The following is a 12,500-nucleotide window of genomic DNA, read 5'->3' as shown; positions in this document are numbered from 1 at the left end:
TTAGGGTTAGGGTTAGGGTTAGGGTTAGGGTTAGGGGGTTAGGGTTAGGGTTAGGGTTAGGGTTAGGGTTAGGGTTAGGGTTAGGGTTAGGGTTAGGGTTAGGGTTAGGGTTAGGGTTAGGGTTCAGACCAATGCCCAGTCGGGACGTCAGAATGCCCAGTCGGGACGTCAGAATGCCCACTCGGGACGTGAAAATGCCCAGTCGGGACGTGAAAATGCCCAGTCGGGACGTGAAAAAATTTCTAAGTACAAAATGCCCTATCGGGACGTGAAAATGCCCTATCGGGACGTGAGAATGCCCTATCGGGACGTGAGAATGCCCTGTCGGGACGTGAAAGTGCCCAATCGGGACGTGAAAGTGCCCAATCGGGACGTGAAGAAAATGGACAGTCGGGACGTGACAAAATATTATAAAAAAAATACTTCCCCGGGGGTGGGGGTGTCGTAATTCATACTTTTAGATACCCCTGCACCCCTTCGACAAATTGGCGTCATTTTGGTAAAAATTTGAGGGGGGTGAATTTTTGGGGTGGGGGACCCCACCCCCAGTGCAAAACTTGGGGGGGCATCTTCAAACTTTTTTTACCCTTCCGTTACATCCTATTGATGACGTCATAAAAATTTCAGCTCATTTGCATATTCGGTTAATTAATTAAAATTCATTAACCGATCTGCCTAACACTAAATTACTCTATATACGGGAAAATACCTACTTTTATACTTTGGCGCGTTACCATGGTTACTGGGTTAGTCCGATTTCCCCCATCTTTTCAGGGTACCACCGCTAGGGTGTCACCTGTCCGAAATAGGATGAACCTTGTAGGTGCGTCTCTTTCCCGGGGTGGTAGGGGGGTAATTTTGAAAAAAAGTCTAAAACGGTCATAATAATTAGTATTACTACGTACGGGAAAATCCCGACCCTTCTACTTTGGAGCGTTACCATGGTTACTGTGGTGGTCCGATTACGGCCATCCTTTCAGGGTACCACCGCTAGGGTGTCCCCTTTCCAAAATAGGATTAAACTTGTAGGTGCTTCTCATTCCTGGGTGATAGGGGGTCATTTTGAAACAAAATCTGAAAAGGCATAATAATTTGCTATATACGTTTTTGAAAATCCCGACCCTTCTACTTTGGAGCGTTACCATGGTTACTGTGGTGGTCCGACTACGGCCATCTTTTCGGGGTACCACCGCTAGGGTGTCCCCTTGCCGAAATAGGATGAAACTTGTAGGTGCGCGTCTCTTCTCCGGGGTGGTTGGGGGTCATTTTGGAAAAAATCCGAAGAGGTCATAATAATTAGTGTTACTTAGTGTTACTATGTACGGGAAAATCCCGTCCCTTCTACTCTTGAGCGTTACCATGGTTACTGGGGTGGTCCGATTTTGACCATCTTTTCGGGGTACCACCGCTAGGGTGTCCCCTTCCCACATTTGAATAAAACTTGTGAGTGGGTCTCTTCTCCGGGTGATAGGGGGGTCAGTTTGGAAAAAATCCGAATAGGTCATAATAATTAGTGTTACTATGTACGGGAAAATCCCGACTCTTCTACTCTGGAGCGTTACCATGGTTACTGGGGTGGTCCGATTTTGACCATCTTTTCGGGGTACCACCGCTAGGGTGTCCCCTTCCCACATTTGAATAAAACTTGTGAGTGGGTCTCTTCTCCGGGTGATAGGGGGGTCAGTTTGGAAAAAATCCGAATAGGTCATAATAATTAGTGTTACTATGTACGGGAAAATCCCGACTCTTCTACTCTGGAGCGTTACCATGGTTACTGGGGTGGTCCGATTACGGCCATCTTTTCGGGGTACCAACGCTAGGGTGTCCCCTTCCCACATTTGAATAAAACTTGTAGGTGGGTCTCTTCTCCGGGGTGGTAGGGGGGTCATTTTGGAAAAAAACCGAAAAGGCCATAAAAATTAGTGTTACTATGTACGGGAAAATCCCGACTCTTCTACTCTGGAGCGTTACCATGGTTACTGGGGTGGTCCGATTACGGCCATCTTTTCGGGGTACCACCGCTAGGGTGTCCCCTTTCTAAAATAGGATGAAACCTGTAGGTGGGTCTCTTCTCCGGGGTGGTAGGGGGGTCAGTTTGAAAAAAATCCGAAAAAGTCATAATAATTAGTGTTACTATGTACGGGAAAATCACGACCCTTCTACTTTGGAGCGTTACCATGGTTACTGGAGTGGTCCGATTACGGCCAACTTTTAAGGGTACCACCGCTAGGGTGTCCCCTTCCCACATTAGAATAAAACTTGTGAGTGGGTCTCTTCTCCGGGTGATAGGGGGGTCAGTTTGGAAAAAATCCGAATAGGTCATAATAATTAGTGTTACTATGTACGGGAAAATCCCGACTCTTCTACTCTGGAGCGTTACCATGGTTACTGGGGTGGTCCGATTTTGACCATCTTTTCGGGGTACCACCGCTAGGGTGTCCCCTTCCCACATTTGAATAAAACTTGTGAGTGGGTCTCTTCTCCGGGTGATAGGGGGGTCAGTTTGGAAAAAATCCGAATAGGTCATAATAATTAGTGTTACTATGTACGGGAAAATCCCGACTCTTCTACTCTGGAGCGTTACCATGGTTACTGGGGTGGTCCGATTACGGCCATCTTTTCGGGGTACCAACGCTAGGGTGTCCCCTTACCACATTTGAATAAAACTTGTAGGTGGGTCTCTTCTCCGGGGTGGTAGGGGGGTTAGTTTTGAAAAAATCCGAAAAAAAGTCATAATAATTAGTGTTACTATGTACTGGAAAATCCCGACTCTTCTACTTTGGAGCGTTACCATGGTTACTGGGGTGGTCCGATTACGGCCATCTATTAAGGGTACCACCGCTAGGGTGTCCCCTTTCCAAAATTAGAATAAAACTTTTAGGTTTGTCACTTCTCCGGGGTGGTAGGGGGGTCATTTTGAGGAAAAGTACAAACAGTCAGCAAAAAACTCTCGGTAGCGTGCGCCATGGGACGCCCGGAAGGTATTAAATTCCCCCACCACTCCCCACGCCTACGAACCGCCAAAATAATCTCAGATTCATCATCAGCACCCCAAGAAGCACCAGAACAGGTGTATTTCGTTCTTTTTTGGAGACACCCACTTGGGGTCGTGCCCCCCTCCCAATGGTTTTTGGCCCCCCATGCCCCCACACAACACCCAATTCCAAAATTAACTTCAGATTCGTGATCAGCGTGTCGAGAACAATCAGAAAAGATACACACTGCCCGTCTTTGCGACAAAAATTATTTTCACCCAAAAAAACCATAAGGGGTACCCCTTACGGTTTTTACCGAAATTGCCCCAAAATGGATTTGGTCAAAATGACGTCACAGGGGGTAATCGATGCCCAGGAGTCCAAATCTGCAACTCCCAGGTCCATACCTGCTTCCGTTCGGGAGATATAGGTTCCCAGAGGACCCGATAGAAATACGTGTTCTTCATACGTGCAAAAGTTGGAAAACCCCCTCTTGTCAACCCCCCCTCCTGTCCTCTCTGAAGTACCCATCGAAATGAAATTTTGACGTGTAGTAGAAGACACCCTCGTCATTGTCATACATCAATTTCGTGTAATTATATGACCGGAAAAGGCTCTTTGTATATATGATTTCTATCTGCGCCAAAAATAGGTGTTTTTGTCTTGAAAAGTTAAAAAAGTACCTCTTTTCGGTACCCCTTCCTTTCCACCGAGGGTATGTGACGGAGCTGAATTTTAGCTATGTGGGAGACAAGAGTCGTAGCTACGTGTAGACAACTCATACGGTAGCATTAATTTTCGGGAAGGGGGTATAGTCTATACGTTTTTGAGGTCCCCCCCCCAAAGTAGGTGTTTTTCACCGGTAGTAGTTATAAACGTTTTTTCGAAATCCCGACATTTATACTTTTGAGCGTTACCATGGTTATGGGAATCAGTCCGATTTCCCCCATATTTTCAGGTTGTCACCGCTAGTGTGTCCCCTTCCCACATTTGAATAAAACTTGTAGGTGGGTCTCTTCTCCGGGGTGGTAGGGGGGTCATTTTGGAAAAAAACCGAAAAGGCCATAATAATTAGTGTTACTATGTACGGGAAAATCCCGACTCTTCTACTCTGGAGCGTTACCATGGTTACTGGGGTGGTCCGATTACGGCCATCTTTTCGGGGTACCACCGCTAGGGTGTCCCCTTTCTAAAATAGGATGAAACCTGTAGGTGGGTCTCTTCTCCGGGGTGGTAGGGGGGTCAGTTTGAAAAAAATCCGAAAAAGTCATAATAATTAGTGTTACTATGTACGGGAAAATCACGACCGTTCTACTTTGGAGCGTTACCATGGTTACTGGAGTGGTCCGATTACGGCCATCTTTTAAGGGTACCACCGCTAGGGTGTCCCCTTTCCAAAATTAGAATAAAACTTTTAGGTTTGTCACTTCTCCGGGGTGGTAGGGGGGTCATTTTGAGGAAAAGTACAAACAGTCAGCAAAAAACTCTCGGTAGCGTGCGCCATGGGACGCCCGGAAGGTATTAAATTCCCCCACCACTCCCCACGCCTACGAACCGCCAAAATAATCTCAGATTCATCATCAGCACCCCAAGAAGCACCAGAACAGGTGTATTTCGTTCTTTTTTGGAGACACCCACTTGGGGTCGTGCCCCCCTCCCAATGGTTTTTGGCCCCCCATGCCCCCACACAACACCCAATTCCAAAATTAACTTCAGATTCGTGATCAGCGTGTCGAGAACAATCAGAAAAGATACACACTGCCCGTCTTTGCGACAAAAATTATTTTCACCCAAAAAAACCATAAGGGGTACCCCTTACGGTTTTTACCGAAATTGCCCCAAAATGGATTTGGTCAAAATGACGTCACAGGGGGTAATCGATGCCCAGGAGTCCAAATCTGCAACTCCCAGGTCCATACCTGCTTCCGTTCGGGAGATATAGGTTCCCAGAGGACCCGATAGAAATACGTGTTCTTCATACGTGCAAAAGTTGGAAAACCCCCTCTTGTCAACCCCCCCTCCTGTCCTCTCTGAAGTACCCATCGAAATGAAATTTTGACGTGTAGTAGAAGACACCCTCGTCATTGTCATACATCAATTTCGTGTAATTATATGACCGGAAAAGGCTCTTTGTATATATGATTTCTATCTGCGCCAAAAATAGGTGTTTTTGTCTTGAAAAGTTAAAAAAGTACCTCTTTTCGGTACCCCTTCCTTTCCACCGAGGGTATGTGACGGAGCTGAATTTTAGCTATGTGGGAGACAAGAGTCGTAGCTACGTGTAGACAACTCATACGGTAGCATTAATTTTCGGGAAGGGGGTATAGTCTATACGTTTTTGAGGTCCCCCCCCCAAAGTAGGTGTTTTTCACCGGTAGTAGTTATAAACGTTTTTTCGAAATCCCGACATTTATACTTTTGAGCGTTACCATGGTTATGGGAATCAGTCCGATTTCCCCCATATTTTCAGGTTGTCACCGCTAGTGTGTCCCCTTCCCACATTTGAATAAAACTTGTAGGTGGGTCTCTTCTCCGGGGTGGTAGGGGGGTCATTTTGGAAAAAAACCGAAAAGGCCATAATAATTAGTGTTACTATGTACGGGAAAATCCCGACTCTTCTACTCTGGAGCGTTACCATGGTTACTGGGGTGGTCCGATTACGGCCATCTTTTCGGGGTACCACCGCTAGGGTGTCCCCTTTCTAAAATAGGATGAAACCTGTAGGTGGGTCTCTTCTCCGGGGTGGTAGGGGGGTCAGTTTGAAAAAAATCCGAAAAAGTCATAATAATTAGTGTTACTATGTACGGGAAAATCACGACCGTTCTACTTTGGAGCGTTACCATGGTTACTGGAGTGGTCCGATTACGGCCATCTTTTAAGGGTACCACCGCTAGGGTGTCCCCTTTCCAAAATTAGAATAAAACTTTTAGGTTTGTCACTTCTCCGGGGTGGTAGGGGGGTCATTTTGAGGAAAAGTACAAACAGTCAGCAAAAAACTCTCGGTAGCGTGCGCCATGGGACGCCCGGAAGGTATTAAATTCCCCCACCACTCCCCACGCCTACGAACCGCCAAAATAATCTCAGATTCATCATCAGCACCCCAAGAAGCACCAGAACAGGTGTATTTCGTTCTTTTTTGGAGACACCCACTTGGGGTCGTGCCCCCCTCCCAATGGTTTTTGGCCCCCCATGCCCCCACACAACACCCAATTCCAAAATTAACTTCAGATTCGTGATCAGCGTGTCGAGAACAATCAGAAAAGATACACACTGCCCGTCTTTGCGACAAAAATTATTTTCACCCAAAAAAACCATAAGGGGTACCCCTTACGGTTTTTACCGAAATTGCCCCAAAATGGATTTGGTCAAAATGACGTCACAGGGGGTAATCGATGCCCAGGAGTCCAAATCTGCAACTCCCAGGTCCATACCTGCTTCCGTTCGGGAGATATAGGTTCCCAGAGGACCCGATAGAAATACGTGTTCTTCATACGTGCAAAAGTTGGAAAACCCCCTCTTGTCAACCCCCCCTCCTGTCCTCTCTGAAGTACCCATCGAAATGAAATTTTGACGTGTAGTAGAAGACACCCTCGTCATTGTCATACATCAATTTCGTGTAATTATATGACCGGAAAAGGCTCTTTGTATATATGATTTCTATCTGCGCCAAAAATAGGTGTTTTTGTCTTGAAAAGTTAAAAAAGTACCTCTTTTCGGTACCCCTTCCTTTCCACCGAGGGTATGTGACGGAGCTGAATTTTAGCTATGTGGGAGACAAGAGTCGTAGCTACGTGTAGACAACTCATACGGTAGCATTAATTTTCGGGAAGGGGGTATAGTCTATACGTTTTTGAGGTCCCCCCCCCCCAAAGTAGGTGTTTTTCACCGGTAGTAGTTATAAACGTTTTTTCGAAATCCCGACATTTATACTTTTGAGCGTTACCATGGTTATGGGAATCAGTCCGATTTCCCCCATATTTTCAGGTTGTCACCGCTAGTGTGTCCCCTTCCCACATTTGAATAAAACTTGTAGGTGGGTCTCTTCTCCGGGGTGGTAGGGGGGTCATTTTGGAAAAAAACCGAAAAGGCCATAATAATTAGTGTTACTATGTACGGGAAAATCCCGACTCTTCTACTCTGGAGCGTTACCATGGTTACTGGGGTGGTCCGATTACGGCCATATTTTCGGGGTACCACCGCTAGGGTGTCCCCTTTCTAAAATAGGATGAAACCTGTAGGTGGGTCTCTTCTCCGGGGTGGTAGGGGGGTCAGTTTGAAAAAAATCCGAAAAAGTCATAATAATTAGTGTTACTATGTACGGGAAAATCACGACCGTTCTACTTTGGAGCGTTACCATGGTTACTGGAGTGGTCCGATTACGGCCATCTTTTAAGGGTACCACCGCTAGGGTGTCCCCTTTCCAAAATTAGAATAAAACTTTTAGGTTTGTCACTTCTCCGGGGTGGTAGGGGGGTCATTTTGAGGAAAAGTACAAACAGTCAGCAAAAAACTCTCGGTAGCGTGCGCCATGGGACGCCCGGAAGGTATTAAATTCCCCCACCACTCCCCACGCCTACGAACCGCCAAAATAATCTCAGATTCATCATCAGCACCCCAAGAAGCACCAGAACAGGTGTATTTCGTTCTTTTTTGGAGACACCCACTTGGGGTCGTGCCCCCCTCCCAATGGTTTTTGGCCCCCCATGCCCCCACACAACACCCAATTCCAAAATTAACTTCAGATTCGTGATCAGCGTGTCGAGAACAATCAGAAAAGATACACACTGCCCGTCTTTGCGACAAAAATTATTTTCACCCAAAAAAACCATAAGGGGTACCCCTTACGGTTTTTACCGGAATTGCCCCAAAATGGATTTGGTCAAAATGACGTCACAGGGGGTAATCGATGCCCAGGAGTCCAAATCTGCAACTCCCAGGTCCATATCTGCTTCCGTTCGGGAGATATAGGGTCCCAGAGGACCCGATAGAAATACGTGTTCTTCATACGTGCAAAAGTTGGAAAACCCCCTCTTGTCAACCCCCCCTCCTGTCCTCTCTGAAGTACCCATCGAAATGAAATTTTGACGTGTAGTAGAAGACACCCTCGTCATTGTCATACATCAATTTCGTGTAATTATATGACCGGAAAAGGCTCTTTGTATATATGATTTCTATCTGCGCCAAAAATAGGTGTTTTTGTCTTGAAAAGTTAAAAAAGTACCTCTTTTCGGTACCCCTTCCTTTCCACCGAGGGTATGTGACGGAGCTGAATTTTAGCTATGTGGGAGACAAGAGTCGTAGCTACGTGTAGACAACTCATACGGTAGCATTAATTTTCGGGAAGGGGGTATAGTCTATACGTTTTTGAGGTCCCCCCCCAAAGTAGGTGTTTTTCACCGGTAGTAGTTATAAACGTTTTTTCGAAATCCCGACATTTATACTTTTGAGCGTTACCATGGTTATGGGAATCAGTCCGATTTCCCCCATATTTTCAGGTTGTCACCGCTAGTGTGTCCCCTTCCCACATTTGAATAAAACTTGTAGGTGGGTCTCTTCTCCGGGGTGGTAGGGGGGTCATTTTGGAAAAAAACCGAAAAGGCCATAATAATTAGTGTTACTATGTACGGGAAAATCCCGACTCTTCTACTCTGGAGCGTTACCATGGTTACTGGGGTGGTCCGATTACGGCCATATTTTCGGGGTACCACCGCTAGGGTGTCCCCTTTCTAAAATAGGATGAAACCTGTAGGTGGGTCTCTTCTCCGGGGTGGTAGGGGGGTCAGTTTGAAAAAAATCCGAAAAAGTCATAATAATTAGTGTTACTATGTACGGGAAAATCACGACCGTTCTACTTTGGAGCGTTACCATGGTTACTGGAGTGGTCCGATTACGGCCATCTTTTAAGGGTACCACCGCTAGGGTGTCCCCTTTCCAAAATTAGAATAAAACTTTTAGGTTTGTCACTTCTCCGGGGTGGTAGGGGGGTCATTTTGAGGAAAAGTACAAACAGTCAGCAAAAAACTCTCGGTAGCGTGCGCCATGGGACGCCCGGAAGGTATTAAATTCCCCCACCACTCCCCACGCCTACGAACCGCCAAAATAATCTCAGATTCATCATCAGCACCCCAAGAAGCACCAGAACAGGTGTATTTCGTTCTTTTTTGGAGACACCCACTTGGGGTCGTGCCCCCCTCCCAATGGTTTTTGGCCCCCCATGCCCCCACACAACACCCAATTCCAAAATTAACTTCAGATTCGTGATCAGCGTGTCGAGAACAATCAGAAAAGATACACACTGCCCGTCTTTGCGACAAAAATTATTTTCACCCAAAAAAACCATAAGGGGTACCCCTTACGGTTTTTACCGAAATTGCCCCAAAATGGATTTGGTCAAAATGACGTCACAGGGGGTAATCGATGCCCAGGAGTCCAAATCTGCAACTCCCAGGTCCATACCTGCTTCCGTTCGGGAGATATAGGGTCCCAGAGGACCCGATAGAAATACGTGTTCTTCATACGTGCAAAAGTTGGAAAACCCCCTCTTTTCAACCCCCCCTCCTGTCCTCATTGAAGTACCCATGGAAATGAAATTTTGACGTGTAGTAGAAGACACCCTCGTCATTGTCATACATCAATTTCGTGTAATTATATGACCGGAAAAGGCTCTTTGTATATATGATTTCTATCTGCGCCAAAAATAGGTGTTTTTGTCTTGAAAAGTTAAAAAAGTACCTCTTTTCGGTACCCCTTCCTTTCCACCGAGGGTATGTGACGGAGCTGAATTTTGGTTATGTGGGAGACAAGAGTCGTAGCTACGTGTAGACAACTCATACGGTAGCATTAATTTTCGGGAAGGGGGTATAGTCTATACGTTTTTGAGGTCCCCCCCAAAATAGGTGTTTTTCACCGGTAGCAGCTATGATAACCCTAAACAAGGACGCCAGCGCCGAGGTCAACATTCGAGCAGCTTTTTTAATACCTTAGGTCAAATGGAAATCAGGCAAAGTTATAATCGATGGATAGCCCTATCTGTGATCTTTAATTACCGGATGTCCCGTTTCCACCGGATGCCCGGTTTTGCTGTAGCGTGACGTCACATCGACCCACTTTTTGACTCATCTGTACCCATATCTCAAGAACGGAACATTCGATCGTTCCAAAAATAGCACTAATGGATTCGGCATGTCCGATACTATCTGGAACAATATTTTCATGTATTTCGCGCGATTTTTATTTTCTGACGTCATCCGGTGGTGGCGCTATTTTCGGCGAAAAATTCAAATTCACCCAATTTGCTCGAAATTTCAGATTTAGTTAAAACTAATAATTAGAGATTATATAAATGTCGTTTAATCTAATTCCGGTCTTTGATTATTTTTTTATACTTTTGTTAAATATTATCTTATTAATATTTTATTTTGTCCGCCATTTTGTCAAACATTGATGAATTTTTTTTAAATTCACAGAATCGATAGAACATGTCGCGACATATTTTTGCTGCTATTCAAAAGGTAATCAAATATCGAATTTTGTAATAATCGATGATATTGTGTTTTGTGACGTCACTTCCGGTCAGAATAAAAAAGGGTCAAAAGCGGAACTTATTTTGTACAGGCTCAAGTGATAAGTCTTCGGTGTGAGTTACAGGTCGATAGCTTATTCCTCCCGTCTCAGAAACGGACCCCTAGGTAAAACTTTACAGCGCCCTCATTCAGAAAGTAAACGACTTGAAACAAGTTTAAGATAATCACGTGATAGTACGCATCGAGTTACATCACGACACCAATTTGTGTCCCGAAAAACCATATCGTGTACACACAGGAGTCGAATATGCTAACCCCAAGCTAACCCTAGCCAAAGCTAGGGGTTGGGGTTAACTTTGAGTGGCAGCCATCTTGGATTGGTATGACCTTAGGTCAAAAAAAAACTTTTAGACCATTTTCGGTGGTCCGACTTATGATATCCAATAAAAACTAATAAAAAATGATGAACTAAATTTTTGACCTCTGATTGACCTTTGACCCGATGACCTCATGGCCGAAATTTTTCAGGTGACCATTCCTTATGACCTCACAGGTCATCGTTGCAAGTTTCGTGGAAATCGGTCACTCTCACGATTTTTGACCTTTTTTTGAAGGAACGACATTTTTGACCTTTGACCCCCTATAACACATTAACCGGAAGTGACATATACTTGCCCTTTGCATATGTCAGTGCCCTATTGAGCCTTAACATCCACAAGAAATTTGGAGGTCAAAGGTCAAAGTTTACGATTTTCGACCATAACCCTAGGGGTAGTCATTTTCAAAAATGAAACAATGAGGTAATATATTAAGTCAACTGCATTTTATGGCTGTAATAAAAAGTCATGTGACCCAAACTGACCGGAAGTGTGGGTGGGTGTACAGTGACAACAGTTCAACCCTTTGACCAAATATTGGACTTCCCGATGCCCAACTTTCCGAGATCGACCCCAAAAAATGGACACCCGGGACGTGAAAGTGCCCTCTTGGGACGTAGGCACCTATTACATAACATAATTTTTTGGTCACTTCCGGTCAACTTTTTTCAAAAATTTTTCGCTTCTGGTCACTCTACTCGTGCAGACGCATGTTGTGAAAAAAAAAAAAAATTTTGGCACCCCCCCAAATATTTTTTTTTAACCCCCCCAGGGGGGTCCCGTGGGGGTGAGAATGACGAAAAAAAAAAGTTACGTTCGGACCCATCACGTCCCAAGTGGGCATTTTGACGTCCCAAGAGGGCATTGGTCCTAATTAGGGTTAGGGTTAGGGTTAGGGTTAGGGTTAGGGTTAGGGTTAGGGTTAGGGTTAGGGTTAGGGTTAGGGTTAGGGTTAGGGTTAGGGTTAGGGTTAGGGTTAGGGTTAGGGTTAGGGTTAGGGTTAGGGTTAGGGTTAGGGTTAGGGTTAGGGTTAGGGTTAGGGTTAGGGTTAGGGTTAGGGTTAGGGTTAGGGTTAGGGTTAGGGTTAGGGTTAGGGTTAGGGTTAGGGTTAGGGTTAGGGTTAGGGTTAGGGTTAGGGTTAGGGTTAGGGTTAGGGTTAGGGTTAGGGTTAGGGTTAGGGTTAGGGTTAGGGTTAGGGTTAGGGTTAGGGTTAGGGTTAGGGTTAGGGTTAGGGTTAGGGTTAGGGTTAGGGTTAGGGTTAGGGTTAGGGTTAGGGTTAGGGTTAGGGTTAGGGTTAGGGTTAGGGTTAGGGTTAGGGTTAGGGTTAGGGTTAGGGTTAGGGTTAGGGTTAGGGTTAGGGTTAGGGTTAGGGTTAGGGTTAGGGTTAGGGTTAGGGTTAGGGTTAGGGTTAGGGTTAGGGTTAGGGTTAGGGTTAGGGTTAGGGTTAGGGTTAGGGTTAGGGTTAGGGTTAGGGTTAGGGTTAGGGTTAGGGTTAGGGTTAGGGTTAGGGTTAGGGTTAGGGTTAGGGTTAGGGTTAGGGTTAGGGTTAGGGTTAGGGTTAGGGTTAGGGTTAGGGTTAGGGTTAGGGTTAGGGTTAGGGTTAGGGTTAGGGTTAGGGTTAGGGT

Source organism: Apostichopus japonicus, chromosome 10 (assembly GCF_037975245.1).
Source record: "Apostichopus japonicus isolate 1M-3 chromosome 10, ASM3797524v1, whole genome shotgun sequence".
Classification (NCBI taxonomy): Eukaryota; Metazoa; Echinodermata; class Holothuroidea; order Aspidochirotida; family Stichopodidae; genus Apostichopus; species Apostichopus japonicus.
Note: the sequence above shows the minus strand (reverse complement) of the source record.